We start from the raw sequence: 11,962 nt of genomic DNA, 5'->3' as shown, positions 1-11,962 counted from the left end.
TCTATATCCCCTTGCCTGAAATTCCACCATTAGCAATCAATTATTTTGTGTCAAGCAGTCACCAAGTGAAACAATATCATCAGATCACTTTCCTGACAAGAGGAACCAAAGCAGGAAAGCATGGCGGGAAAGGGGTACTGAAGAGGGTGGGAAAGGGGATGTAGAGCCCTGAAAGGAAACTTGACCCATCCAACTCTGTTCTGAACACTAATATGTGACTCATCTGGCATAACTGAAACGCAGTCAATCATGCAGCTAATTAGGCCATGCAGACAGCCAAACGAGACTATTCAGGACTAAATATTGACTAGATAATTCCCCATTCACAAATTCACTTCGTGCTGCTCAGACCTAATCTTAAGAATGTTTCAACATTGATAAAGTCGATGGTATTAAATCAAGTTTCTTCTCTATAAGAATTTCTCTAAGACTTTTTTTCCCTACAATGTGGTGGAAAGATTTGGAGTTAGAAGACCTGTATTTGAAACCCAGGTCCACTTCTACCTGTATGACCTTAAACAAGTCACTTAATTCTTGGAGTGTGGATTTCCCTGTCTAGGAAACTAAAAGGTCAGGCCATTTCATTCTTAAGGTCCTTTCTCAACTCTAAAATTTCTATGATGACATTTATATTTATTAGAAATGAGAGTAGCCTATTCCAGGAGCCCATTGGCCTTTATGATAGTTTTTCAGGAGACAGCAAAGAATAGCAGAGATGCTGTTCTCCAGAAACCCTACTTAATGGCCTGACATTAGGGGAATACTGTGGAGGGGCCTACGTTTTGGAATATGGAAGGTACAACACTGACCATCTCTATCAACTATTTAGCCACATTCTCAACACAAGGCGGTGCTAAGGAGCAAATAATTCACTTGTAGCCTTATCTCTGTTACTATTTTTTAGGAAGACTTATCTTTACACCAGATAATGTAGTGTAGCTATTCCTACGTGTCAAAATTAACAACAGCCTTCCTATGACTATAGACAGAGAAAGAACCTCTGTCCAATATAGAAAAAACCGTATGTAGAGTTTTCCTTTTCAAATAATGCATCTTTATTTGTTTAGAGTAGAACTTACTTTATATGTCTAAAAGAAAAAAAGCTAAGGGGCAGCTAGGTGGCACAGTGGCTAGAGCACTGGCCCTGAAGTCAGGAGTATCTGGGTTCAAATCCAGCCTCAGACCAAACACTTGACACACTTACTAGCTGTGTGACCTTGGGGCAAGTCACTTAACCCCAATCACAAAAAATAAATAAATAAATAAATAAAGCTAAGAACTATAATCCTACAGTATATTGTTTAAAAACCTGGAAAGACTTATATGAACTGATGCTGAGTGAAATCAGCAGAACCAGGAGAACAACGTACAAAGTATCAGCCACATTGTGTGAAGACTGACTTTGATAGACTTAGCTCTTCTCAGCAATGCAAGGATCTTAGACAATTCCCAAAGACTCATGCGATAGAAAATGCTATCCACATCCAGAGAAAGAACTTTGGAGTCTGCATGCAGATGGAAGCATACTATTTGCTCTCTTTTTCTTTTATTGTTTTGCTTTGTTTCTTCTTTCTAATGGTTCTTCCCATTAGTTCTAACTCTTCTTTACATCATGCCAAATGTGAAAATATGTTTAATATGAATTATCAGTAGAGCCTATATCAGCCATCTTGGGGAGGATGGAGGAGAGAGAGGTGGAGAAAATTCAAAACTCAAAATCTTATGGAAGTGAACATTGAAAACTAAAAATAAATAAATAACTTTTTTTAAAAAAGATAAAGAATTCACAGCTATGCCACCTAAAAGAGGTTGCACAGATGAGATAGTGAGCTTGGCTTGGAGGCAAGAAGGCCAAAGTTCAAATCCTGCCTCAGACACATTCTAGCTGTATAACCCTAGTCAGGTCATTTAAAATCTCAGTACCCTCAGGGAACTCTTTAAGACTGTATTATAGAAGAATTGCTCATCTACACTGGTGAAACTACAAGTCCAAAATCAAATACATAAGTAAGTAAATAAAACTTAAAGGAATATTAGATAAGTAGCCCTCATGATCAATATAGATTAATGTCCCAGAATTGGAAAGTTGTGAGAGACTTCACTCATTGTTCATCTAGTCTAATTCATAGCTCTGAAAGGGTATCCTCTTAAACATAAGCTGACAAATGGCCACCTAACATTTACTGAAGACCTCCAGTAGGGAGATCCTACTATTTCTCTCAAAACAGTCCATTTTACTCTTGGATATGTCTAAGTGTTAGGAAATCAAGAATTCCTCACATCAAGCCTACTTTGGCACACTTCTGGGGACAATTTTTTTTAGTTTTAAGGCCCCTATTCACCACTAGGTGGCATAAAAGATAGAGCACTAAGCCTGGAGTCAGAAAGACCTGAGTTCAAATCCAACCTCAGAAACTAGCTGGGTGACCCTGAGCAAGTCACTTAACCCTGTTTGCCTCAGTTTCCTCATCTGTAAAATGGGTTAGAGAAAAAAATGACCAACCACTCCAGTATCTTTGCCAAGAGAGCTCCAAAAGGGGTCACAAAGAGTCAGACATAATTGAAACAACCAAACAACTACAAAATTAACCACTTTCCTAATGGTGCTTTTTCAGATCAGGGTATATATACATGGAGCTATGCATACATATGTAGGCACATTTTTATTTTATGCCATCTATAAATAGTTCTGCACCACAAAAGAGAGACAGAGACAGAGTGAATAAAGGAATGAATGAATAAAAAGACAAGTGAATGAATGAATGAATGAATGAATGAATGAATGGTCTCTTCAAGATGCTAAGGATACTCAGTCTCTTCAACTGATTCTCATGTAACACAAACTTGGGGCCTTCCATCATTTTGACTGTCTTCCTCTGGACCCTCTCCAGATTATCAATGCCCTTCTCAAAACGTGATTTCCAGGAAGGAACACAATACTCCAGATGTAGTCAGGCAAAATACAACAGAAATAGTCCCTCTTTCTCCCTGCCCCTCTTAAGTTTGAACTAAGCTTTCTATGCTGCCAAATCACACTGCAGACTCATTTTGAGTTTTCAGGCCATTACACACCCCTAAAAAATATTCTGAGAAGGCAGATGTCACTGTTCTCTTCATGCTTTATTAAACAATGTAAGTGCATTGTTAGAAGTTTAGCAGGGTATATTTTATACTTCATTTTCCTCTTGCCTTTCCCTCATGTCACTACCTTACTTCCTTAACACTGCCTAGTATGATGCTAGGCACTTAGTACACAATAACGATTGTGGCTTGAGAATGGAAGAGACAGCCATTAAAAGCTGGAAAGGGACACAACCTACCCTGCCATCAATCAGTAAATATCGATTGTTAATGATGCATTCTATGATCATTGCGTTCAAGCTTGTACTCTAAAATGCCTCTCAAAGATTAAACTGAAGAAAGGGGCCTAAAAATATTTTCAGCTGTACCTGGTTCAGGCCAAGATCATCTGCAGAAGCCAAGTAGGCGAAAGCTATTATAACTCACAATTATATGAAAAACACTCTCAGTGGCTCTAATGTTTAAAACAGACAGGAATGGAATTTTACTCCTTTATTTAAAAAAAAAAAAGGTAACACAAGTTTCCACGTTGCTCATAATTCTAATCCCAATAAGCCAAAGAATACAGTTGCAAAATCCTAGGCAAAAAGCACAAAGCATCGTTTAAAATGCAACTTGATATTAAGCTGGGAATGACTCTTTAAGAACACATTTCAAAATTTGTCTACATATTTCTTTTCAAAATTCCCTCACACACATCAGATACAAGGAGATGCCAATGGCCCCATTCCGGCTTGCTTAGCTTGTGACAGGCTCCTTATGGAGCACTGAAAGTTACTATGATTCTTGGTCTCACTCCATGAGGATTTTCAATGAGGAAATAGGCAGTATCCCTAAAACAAAGTGAAGACAGATTGTGGGAGGAGAATTTTACCCACTGGAACTCTCAAGCTTCAGGAGTCTTATTCTTCCTAGAGAAGATGAAGGTGAAACCAAGCTTATACCTTCAGAAAAAGAAATGAGATCCATCTTTTTTAGGGTATCACCCCTTATTAAGGGGGGGGGCTAATCTTAAGGGGCAGCTAGGTGGAACAGTGCATAGAGCACTGGGCTTGAAATCAAGAAGACTCATCTGCATGAGTTCAAATCCAGCCTCAGACACTTGCTAGCTGTGTGAGCCTGGACAAGTCACTTAATCTTGTCTGCCTCAGTTTCCTCATCTGTAAAATGAGCCGCAGAAGGAAATGGCAGACTACTCCAGTATCTTTGACAAGAAAATCCCAAATGGAGTCACAGGGTCAGACACAACTGAAAATGACTAAACAGCAACCTCCTAATCTCAAAAATACTCATCGTTCACCCAAAGATGACACAGTAAGGGGCAGAAACAATTTTTCTTTCTATGCACCTATTTAGTGCTATTATAAACACAGCATTTTTTTGATGTTTATGTGAACCCCATGAAGTCACTCGGAGTGCTCCTCTAGAAAGCTCTCTAGGAGTACATCATAGAGAGGGTACTGATCTGCGTTGGTAGACAGAATTTCCTCTTCTGGGAATTCCCTCTATCAGTGAAAGCAGAGGTCCAGTCACTAGCCCTGTCTCTATGTGCTATGTCAATCAGATTGTTATTTTACTGTAAAGAATAGTGTTCCTATGCGTCACTGTGATAGACATGTTGGAAATATATGGGTGCTCCATACAAACCAAGACCATTTTATACAAACACATCAATGCCATGTGTGGAAAGCCTTCTCCAAAACTGTTCACCACCTGAAACTTCCTCTTCCTAATGTCTTATTCCAATTACAAATAATTGGCTCTAGAACAAAAGTTTTGGGGTTTTTTTGCTTAGAAAAATGATAACATATCCTTCAGTTCCCAGGGTCTCTTCTTTGTCTGTGGGTCAGAAGTCACTGGCTGAGGTCCCAACATCTCCCTTGAGCTATTCTGACATGCCTGTGGTGACCACAACATGTTTAACTTTGAGGCCCCTATTCATCACATTCGTAATGGTGCTTTTCCAGATCAGGGTGTATACATGGCTACACACTTATGTGTGGGCACATTTTTGTTTCTTCATCTATAAGTGAGGGAAGCTTAACTAGATCATCTCCACACATTTCAGATAAAACTGCTATGATTTGATAATTTCCCCTGTTGATACAACTTGCAGGTAAATTATTAAAACTGCATTGTGTACAGCAATGGTGTCAATCTCAAACAGAAATGGGGGAGCCACTAATCTGTACATAAGGAGCCTCTGAGCTGCACAGTGACTTAGTTTTAAAATGTAATGTTATCTATGTTCTGGTTTCTTTTGTTAAATATTTCCCAATTACATTTTAATCAGATTCAGGTAACGCTTAGCAGTGTTGTGGCCACCACATTTGACACCTCTGGTATACACAGTTGGCGCTTAATATTTTTAACTAGTGGACTTATTTACAAATGTGCCGTCCAACAACTTATAATAAAATATGTAGTAATTGACAGGAATTGCTCCTTTTGTCTTTTGTAATACGTGTATGTGTGTGTGTGTGTGTGTGTGTGTGTGTGTGTATAAAAACTAGGGTTTGTAGGCTAAAATATTACAATCTGCAACCAATTTTTCCTCACTTATTTGACAGATTATCTCCAGCATTATGGTCCAGCGCTGAGTGTCATGGTCAGAGTAATTGTGGTTTAAGATCAGGAGAACAGGGCAAGGGATTAGAAGATAGGAATTTTCTTTGACAGCACAATATAACCTAGTCATTTAAACTCTATGACAGTTTCCACAATACTCTAGAATGATCTGGTGGAATGGGGCGATAGGTTTTCTTCTCCAAAATGACAAGATCTCCTTGAGTGAGATCTTTGTTTCATCCACAGCGTGGTACCATACAGGGAACCATGATAGGAGGGGACCTCCTGGAACCTTTCATTTTGTTGTCTGATCTTCGAGTGCCCCCAATTTCCAGTCTAGCAGTCCAGTTTGGGTGCTGCCTTAAGCAGCTCTTGACATAACTACAACTCTGAGGCAGACTGCCAGCTGACTAATCCCTGAGAGAATTAATCTGCAAGGTCAAAAAGCTTGCTTTGTTTTATATACACTACACCCTCTCCATTGCTTCATATGAGCCCCCAAATGGCCTCAAGACTATTAATGCACCCAGTGGTGACCCTGAAGGGAAATGTCTATTTTTGTTGCTCTGTTTGTTGGGGTGGGTAAATTAGATGTGTAAATCACTTTTTCAATCCCACCAAAATGCTAGCATTTCGCCTATTTCAGCTCATGGCCTACTCAAAGTACTTCATTTGTGGTTTAAATCGTATTTCTCAGGGCACGGAAGGCACTGTTGAACTAGTCAAGAGAAAGAACAAAAGGACACCCAATTAGAAATCTAGGCAGCTTTTGTTCAAGATTCAGGTAACCCCCATTAAATCCCCAATGTATGTGGTTTTTTCTTTAAATAGCATTCGAATGTTAAAACACTTCTTCCTCCATGTCTTATTTCTTTTCTTTCATTCCAGTGGGGAAAATAGGTAATTTCCAAAATTCCATTGAGATGGAAGTACAGCTCTAAGGACTACAATTTGATTTTGTCCTGAACCACACCCAAGGAAATGGTGTCCTGGCTTTCTTAATTTGCAGACTATTGTTCTGTTGTTAAGTTGTTCAGCCACATACAACTTTTCATGATGCCCATGTCTATAGAGTTTTCTTGGCAAAGATACTGGAGTGGTTTGCCATTTCCTTCTCCAATAAACTAAGGCAAACTGAGTTTGCCCAGGGTCACACAGCTAGTGTCTGAAGACAGATTTGAATGCAAGTTTTCCTGCCTCCAGGCCCAGCACTCTATCCACGAGGCCACCTAGCTGCCTCCTCTTCTCTGTTTTGGATTCATATAATTAAGAACTTTAATTAGGAATCGCCAACATAAATCATCAATCATGTAGTCAGCAAGTTTTGCAGCTCTCGATTGAGTTTGCTGGTATTTAGTCTTTTTCTCAACTACTGGTGGATATATCTCTGGAAAGCACCCAGAGGGAGGAAATTGGGATGGAGAAGGACCTTGAATTCATTATGTGTTAACTGGATGAAGGAACTGGGGATGTCTAGACTTAAAAAAACATGGGGGTGGAAACGGGGATGGAAGGATCGGGATAGCTGCCTTGAAGTATTTAAAGGGAACTATCGTTTGGAAAATGCATTAGACTTCTCTCTCTAGCCTCTTCCTTAGTGATCTCATCAACTCCCATGGGTTCAATTATCATCTCTGTGCATGACTTATTACATGATTTATGATCCTATGATTCCTAAATAGATTGCATATACACATTGGCCTTTTCAGAAAACTCCTTTTCCTCCTCATAAAATTTTTTTCTATATGTATATATTCTTGAGACTATGTCATCCCTCCTGGGCTGAAGTCAGGGCCTGTAGAATTTTAAGCCATGTAATCCTAGCCTTTCTTTGAACCCTCTGAAATCTTTCTCAAAAGCAAGTGTTTATGTCAGAAACTCTCAAGAGTGATCACTTTTCTCCAAGGTTCCCATAATTTCTAACCCAACAAAGTTCTTTCCCATTAATGAGAATCAGATCCAAAATAGTCTTTTTATTTGTTGATCTCTCTACTTTTTGAAGGATGAAATTATCATTAAGTCATGTCAAGAAATTATCAGCTGCTCTGCTTTTGTCATAAAGGCAGCTCCAGCAGATATCTGGATAACTGAAATGCCTCATGCCTACACCATCATGCCAAGCTTATTGATCTATTTCCAAGCTCTTCATTGATTTTCTCTTTCTGTCCAAGTGGCCTATAGTATGATTACAAAATCACTTCTTCTGTTTCTCCTTGCATTGACTTTCATCTAAATGTTCTCCACGCGCTTCCCCATTCAAGTGCATAGATTTTTTTCCCCCATGAGTATTCCTTCTCAATGCATAATACTACCCTACCATCCTTTTCACCCATACTGTTTCTTTTAAATAGAGTATAAATATCCAGAGCCATATCCTAGTCATTGGCTTCATTCCATCAAGACTTAATGATACCTAAGTGGTCAAATTTGCATCTTTGTGTTCCTCTGTCTAAACTGGCCATTTGTGTACAGATATCTAAAATGACTGAATCCTTTCTTGGTTCTTTATCTCCTATAAATTTCTTGATATCTCAACTGCTATCCTTCTTCCTCAATTGTAGGTGTGTTTTATGGGGCCTTGTATGTTAGAAATACAGGGGCAGTTTTCTCCCTCTCATGGCTTGTTAGTTTAATGCTCTTTCAATTAAGTTTTCAAAACACCAGGTTATCCAGTCTCTGCATGTCATATCCCTTACTTTCCTGGAGCAGCCAGACTTTAGGACAGCTCTTAATTCCTCATGAAATTATAAAAAGGAACCAATGTTATTATATATCATCATAATGCATGCATTAAAATAATATTAAGCTATTAAATTTGGATTAGGAAAATTTTCTGTTAAAATGATCACTTAATATTGTCTTCAATTCCATACCAAAAAAAATCCTTTATCAACTAATTTACTAACAAATTACATGAGCTATTTTTGTTCTGGTAATACAATAACATACAATCCTTGTTTGTACTTATATATACTACACCAAAAGCATCATTGACAATCTAAAATACTTGCATAACACTAATGTAAAAAATACATGAAGATCTCTCATATAGTATATACCTAAGAGCTTTCTAATAGAGATTAAAGTGGGGTCAAATAATAAGTTCTCTCAAAAGACAGTAATTAAGATTAGAGCATAAATCTGTATTGCTGTATCAAACACATTGGCTAATATTACTGCCCTATGATTCTATTTGGAATCTTTATTTTGATCACTTAGATTTCTAACTGCTTTTGTACACTTTCATTTGAGTAACTTTTTAAAAACCGCCGTTATGGACATTTTCCAGATAAATTCCTCACAATGTATTGTATAGGTAATTGAGAGGAAAATAACACAGATTGAAAGGTGTAGATATCACTTGTAAAGTTGGCCCTATTTGTTCATCATAAAACAGGTTAAAAATACAGTTTCTTAAATAGATGACTAAGCGTGACTCAGACCAACAGATTTTAGCTTCTTCCACTTTGTTACTCTTAAATATCCCCTGCTGGAAATTGTGTAAGTGCATTCAACTGAACAGTTTTCACTTTAAAGCCCATCATTTTTGTCCATTCTATTCTATTCAAGCACAGAGAGAAAACTGGGATATCTTTGAAGAATAAAGTGATTAGTTTAACATGATAGCAGCATCAAATCCCAGTCCATACTAAAATCTTGGAGCTGTCTAACCTATTATATAAATGATAGCCATAAACCTGTATACAACTTATTCAGCTCTTCAATTAGTTTCACGCATGAGTCATACCCAACATCAAAAGCAAAACCAAGACTCCAGCACTGAGCTCTCTGACCAATATCAATACACTGGCATTAAAGTCACATTCATTTCGGCCATCACTACAGAAGGGAAAGGGATCATATGGGACCCCTAGATTTTTCCTGAAACAAACAAACCCATCATTTCAGCTTAAAGGTCTCTGTCACTCTCTTACCCATTAATATTCTACAGGTGGTGTCATAGGGCTGTGAATCATGGACTGCCACAATCTCCAAGAAATCAAAATGGTAGAGTATCCAAAAGACAATGGAGAGATAAATGGTGGGTATAATTGGGGTGTTACAAGTGATTAAACATGTACAAAATAAAATCAAAGATGTTATCAGAAATGAACTTATATTCTAATAGGGGAAAACCCAGGTAGGGGCATTTTAGTTCAGAAAGGTACAGGGACAGTAAGTTTGGCCATAGAGGAGCAGATTGACACACAGTCCTCCTGGGAGCAATGGCAGAGTTGATTTGATTATGGCTCCAGAACTGGAGGGGGAATGTGTCCCGTATGAATTGATGGCATGACAACTGGCAAGACTGACTACAGTATGATGGGAGAGTAGGGAGTCAATTGAAACACAACTGATGTCTGCCTGAAATAGGCCAGGTAAGGCAGTCACCAATCAGGTTATTCCAAGGGAAGGGGGTGAAAAAGTTGGTGATGCTTACCCTGGGAAACAAAAAAGATGCCAATAATGATTCCTGCTGCACCGGCAGAGAGAGTACCTTCATCGACAAGAACATTATGGCCACAGTCATACACAAAGATAGCAACTCCATTGAAATTATCGTTACTGATAAAAAGGACAATTAGAAACCTCTAAAATGATGACCTACACAAGATACCTTTATTGTTCTGAGTCAACAGAATCAAAGAAGCTTCTACTTAACAGCATAGACTCTAAATCCTATATTACCTCTGCTAGGCAATTTTTATTTATAAGATCTGACTTTCTGTGACTATCAATCAAAAATCATTCTTTCAAAGTCATAAAAAAAGTCAAATTTTCAACCAAATCTACAAAAGTAGTAAGTTTTGCCCTGTTTCAAAGACTAACAGTACTTCTATTATAGAGCTTGGTTGTAATATATAATTATCCTATGCAGTAACATGCTTTATATCAGTTCTATTCCAGGAAAAAATACAACTTGTAGGACTCTTGATCTTGTCAGAACCACCAAGTGAAAAGTTGCATACATGACCCAAATAATAGTTTGATACTTTAAAACCCAAATTGGCTGAATTTCCTAGCTGTTTCAGTGTTGGGTAGGCACTACCTAAATTTCTCTATTGAGCTTACACATATTTTTATTTTCTTACAAGGATTATGTAAAAGTAATCATTTTTATTCTCACCTTAAGCTTCATGCCTCACAGTAACGTTTCTTGCCTGTCTTCCTCTCTACTAGGCCTATACTTATTTACCAGTGGTACAGAAACTTGATCTGAATATAATCAATCTGTGGTACGCATTCACTCTGTAACAGACTGCATACCTTTTCAGCTTGTTTTCTCCAGCACTGGGGTCAGTATCCCATTTCTTTTGGTAGCTACCATGAGCATGTGATATGGGAAGTTATTATGTCTTGGTCTCTGACTCAAAGGACACAAGACACAATGGCCGAGAAAAGATAACCAACTAAAATTATTTAGTATACAAACCTCCCCCCACCCAAGAACTGCATCTAAAGTATAAGCAAATAGTTTTTTTTAATAAAAGCTAAATAGTAACTCCTATGAGTAAAGTGGTTATGTGAACTTTGAGATATATAGATATGTACATATATTTCATTTATCTGGTATTGTGAAAAAATAAGATGTTCTACCCAACTTTAGCTTAGCCTGGAAAGAAGATAAATATGCTTATATTTTAAATAACACATGTTGAAAGATGGAGATATTACTTGTAAGATTAGCCCTTATACAGGAAAAGAGCATGCAATATAGAAACCCTCCAAATATGATAAATTTAAATTCAATGGATGGACTTCCCTTATGGAGGATTCGCAACTAGGTGGTACAGTGGATAGAGCACTGGGCCTGGAATCAGGAAGACCTGAGTTCAAATCCAGCCTCAGACATTTACTAGCTGTGTGATCCTATGCAAGTCACTTAACCTCTGCCTCAGTTTCCTTATATGTAAAATGGGGATGATAATAATAACACCTACCTCTGGAGTTGTTATGAGTATCAAAAAATAATTGCAAAGTGCTTAGCACAACACCTAGAACATAGAAACTATATAAATGTTACTTATTATTGTTATGAGGAGGAGGAGGGCATAGTTAAGAGTCACCCAGAATGAGATGGTATAAATGAGCTATAGTCTGCACTGTTAGTGGGTGAAATAATCTAATCAGAGAGCCACAGAAGTGAATGACACAAAGGAACAAATCTTTCTTGACAACAAAGGATAACTGTACAAGTGAGATTTATCACAAAATTCCAAGCCTTTGAAATACGAATACAATTTGTTCAGGTGTCACCTACTGAATCAGTACTGAATGAAGACTTTCTATTTCATCCCACCACCTTTGTTGA

Source organism: Phascolarctos cinereus, unplaced genomic scaffold, assembly GCF_003287225.1.
Source record: "Phascolarctos cinereus isolate Bilbo 61053 unplaced genomic scaffold, phaCin_HiC Scaffold_3;HRSCAF=262, whole genome shotgun sequence".
In the NCBI taxonomy this organism is placed as follows: Eukaryota; Metazoa; Chordata; class Mammalia; order Diprotodontia; family Phascolarctidae; genus Phascolarctos; species Phascolarctos cinereus.
The sequence above is the reverse complement of the archived record's forward strand: the minus strand, read 5'-3'. Positions refer to the sequence as shown.